At 53.1% G+C, this 4,050-nt stretch overlaps 1 pseudogene; it reads left to right on the forward strand.

The window, feature by feature from the left end:
* The first annotated feature begins 850 nt into the window (after positions 1-850).
* On the forward strand, positions 851-3,511 carry LOC104859413 (annotated as a pseudogene).
* The last annotated feature ends 539 nt before the right edge of the window (positions 3,512-4,050 follow it).

The raw sequence follows: 4,050 nt of genomic DNA on the forward strand, positions 1-4,050 counted from the left end.
TTTTTTTTTTTTTTTTTTTTTTTTTTTTTTTTTTGGTTCCGGTGATTGAACTCTGATCCTTGTGCTTTTGAGGCAGGAAGCAGAACCACTGTGCTAAATCCCTGGCCCATCAGCTATGATTATATTAAGTTATAGATTTAATTTATTCCATTTCCTCATATTGTCTTCTGATTCCTAATGTTAGTACTCTGTGTCTCTTAAACGTTACATCTCCATCCTCTTTCTCTGCTCCACCCCTCAGAAGTCTGTGAGTGTTCTAGTCACACGATTCTCTCTTCATCTGTGTCTACCGTGCCACTCCACCTTGCCAGTAAAGTTTCTATTTACATTCTTCTCAAGTTTTTTTTTCTTTTCATTCTTTTAGCAATGGTGTCTGCTTCTAAGCTCATGTCTGACCCTTGGCCAAGGAAGGTTCAAGCTCTCCCCGGCCACGGCTTCCTGGCCGGACTGTCATCACCTGTGGAATCGCATTGCCAAGATCCAGGGTGCTGCTCCGTCTCCCTCACCTCCCCAGGGCTCTCACCTGGGGCTGTGCTGCACAGGCCGATGTGAGTGCCCGGCCACACCCTGCTGTGCACTCAGCCAGCTCCTCTGGTCGGAATCACAGGGGCAGAAGCAAAGCCGTGTTATAGATGGCGTCTCATCAACACGCTGGGGCTGGCTGGACACTGCTTTTCTCATGATGAGAACAGAGATGCAGGTGTCCTTCTGGGCTCGCTGTGTGGCATCTGGGGCCAATGCCAACCTCGCTCGCCAGAGGATAATTGTAGGCTTGTCCTAGTGGCCTGAGTGTGCACACTTAGGGTTTGTGTTGGCTATGCTGAGCCCTCTGGGACATACCGTGTAGCACATGGTATCTAGCAGCATTACCTCTCCGAGGCCCAGGTATGATCTGAAAAGCAAGTACCCCTATGGATTTCAGAGGAGACAGTACAGCGCTGTCACACACTTGCCATTGTGTAGGGGAAATGTGGTGCAGTGCAAAGCACACGGCTTGGCATGCATTAAACCCTCAGTAGTCCAGAACCACAGTCATTGCTCTGGGTCATCCCGGACACGTCCCTCTCTGTGCACTCCCCAAGGCTCTTGGAGACAGGGGACAGGAGACATAGCTCCAGGCTCCTCAGTGCTTTCCTGAGGTCTCATATATCATTGACTTAGAATAAGAGCTATGAGACGTGATATGTAGTCATAAGGTGAGGTGACTGTTTAAAAATAGACTGGTGAGAGAAGTGCAGCCGGGCTAGGCACTGGAGGAAATAGCTTTCACCAGCTGCCCTGGGCAAGAAGAGATGGTCCTTGGGAGCGATATCGACTTCACTGTGTTGAGCAGGGAACGGTCCAGGAAAAAAAAGCTTTGAAGACCTCCCTATCTAAACGCATCTTACGAAGATGCAAGAAAGAATGGGTGGTTCTGCCAATATCTGTCCCTGAGAATGGCAAGGGGCCCTTCCCCAAGAGGCTGCATCAGCTCAAATCTGATAAGGATAAAGGCACCAAGATTTTCTACAGCATCACAGGGCCTAGGGCAGATAGTCCTCCAGAAGGTGTCTTCGACATTGACAAGGAGACAGGCTGGTTGCTGTTGAATAAGCCATTGGACCAGGAGAAGATCACCAAGTATGAGCTTTTTGGTCACGCTGTGTCAGAAAACGGTGCCTCCATGGAGGAGCCCAGGAACATCTCCATCGTGACGGACCAGAATGACCACAAACCCAAGTTCACCCAGGAGGTCTTCTGAGGGAGTGTCCTGGAGGGGGCATGGCCTGGTACCTCTGTGATACAGGTGACAGCCACAGATGAGGACGATGCCATCAACACCAACAATGGCGTGGTTGCTTACTCCATCCACAGCCAGGAACCAGAGGACTCAAATGACCTCATGTTCACCATTCACCGGAGCACAGGCAGCATCAGTGTCATCTCCAGTGGCCTGGACTGGGAGAAAGTCCCCGAATACATGCTGACCATCCAGGCCACAGACACGAACGGGGAGGGGTCCACCACCACAGCAGTGGCAATAGTGGAAATCCTTGATGCCAATGATAATGCTCCTGTGTTTGACACCCAGAATTACGAGGCTCAGGTGCCTGAGAATGCAGTGGGCCATGACGTGCAGAAGCTGACAGTGACCGATCTGGATGACCCCAACTCTCCAGCATGGCGCGCCATCTTCCACATTGTGGGAGGTGACAGTGGGGACCATTTTACCATCACCACTGACCCTGAGAGTAACCAAGGCATCCTGACAACCAAGAAGGGCTTGGATTTTGAGGCCCAAAACCAACACACATTATATGTAGAAGTGACGAATGAGGCTTCCTTTGTGGTGAAGCTCCCAACCTCCACGGCCACCATCATGATCCATGTGGAGGATGTGAATGAGACCCCTATATTGTTCCACCCTCCAAAGTCATCGAGGCCCAGGAGGGCATCTCTGTTGGGGAGGCTGTCTGTATTTACACTGCACAGGACCCCGACAAAGAGAACCAGAAGATCAGCTATCACATCCTGAGAGACCCAGCTGGGTGGCTAGCAACGGACCCAGACAGTGGGCAGGTCACTGCTGCAGGCCTCTTAGACCGCAAGGATGAGCGATATGTGAGGAAAAACATCTACGAAGTCTTGGTCCTGGCCACTGATAATGGGAACCCTCCCACCACTGGCACCGGGACCCTCCTGCTAACACTTACTGACGTCAACGACCACGGCCTGGTCCCTGAGCCCCAGGAGATCACCATCTGCAATCTCCTACCCTTTCCAGGCCCAGGTCAAATTTGACTCAGACATCTACTGGATGGCAGAGGTCAATGAAAAAGGAGACACAGTGGCCTTGTCCCTGAAGAAGTTCCTGAAGCAAAGCACCTATGAAGCACACCTTTCTCTGTCTGATCATGGCAACAATGAGCAGCTGACAGTGATCACAGCCGTGGTGTGTGACTGCCACAGCCATGTGGAGTTCTGCCCTCTGCTCTGGAAGGGCGGGTTCATCCTCCCCATCCTGGGGGCTGTCCTGGCTCTGCTGCTCCTCCTGCTGGTGCTCCTCTTGCTGGCGAGAAAGAAGCGGAAGGTCAAAGAGCCTCTTCTGCTCTCAGAAGATGACACCCGTGACAATGTCTTCTATATGGTGAAGAGGGTGGTGGTGAAGAGGACCAGGACTGTGACATTACCCAGCTGCACCGGGGTCTAGAGGCCAGGCCTGAGGTGATTCTTCACAATGATGTGGCACCAACCTTCATGCCCACACCCATGTACCATCCCCGGCCCGCCAACCCAGATGAAATCGGCAACTTCATCATCGAGAACCTGAAGGCAGACAACATGGACCCCACAGCCCCACCCTACGACTCGCTGTTGGTGTTCAACTACGAGGGCAGTGGCTCGGACGCTGCCTCCCTAAGCTCCCTCACATCCTCGGCCTCGGACCAGGACCAGGACTATGACTATGAATGAGTGGGGCAGTCGCTTCAAGAAGCTGGCGGACATGTACGGGGGTGGGGAGGACAACTAGGCGGCCCTGCCTGACGGCCTGAACTAAACACCTCCCAGGGGCTCGGTCCCCTTCCAGCCGGAGACTTCAGAGCCTGTCGGGAAGTGGCCTGAGCAACTTAGAGGGTGGAGCGGCCCGTCTGAGCTGAGCAGGTTGGGCTCTGAGCCCTTCGGAAGGGAAAGGCTGGGGTCGTGTGGCCTCGTCCGGTGCTGACCGCCGCCCAGCCTGGGTCACGGCTGCCTCGGAGCGCTCAGCCCACGACCTGGACCTGGACAGCTCCAATGCCCCATGCTGACTTTACCTCTGGAATGGATCTTCTCTTTAGAAAGAGGCCTCTTACACAACCTGTTTCTGTTTTTGTGTAAAATGCTGTTTTCAGAAAGTTAGAGGCAGGTCCTCCATGTCCCCTCTGCCCCTGTGGGAGCACAGCCTGCAGGGCTTGCTGCCCTCATTTTGTACTCGGGACTCCAGGCCCTGAGCCTCCCATCTGGGTGAATGGGTCCATGTTTAGACCGAGTGTGTCTAGGTTGTCCTGTATGTTTTATTTTTCTCTATTAGCG

This window comes from Fukomys damarensis, unplaced genomic scaffold (assembly GCF_012274545.1).
Source record: "Fukomys damarensis isolate Sample0158 unplaced genomic scaffold, DMR_v1.0_HiC HiC_scaffold_6, whole genome shotgun sequence".
In the NCBI taxonomy this organism is placed as follows: domain Eukaryota; kingdom Metazoa; phylum Chordata; class Mammalia; order Rodentia; family Bathyergidae; genus Fukomys; species Fukomys damarensis.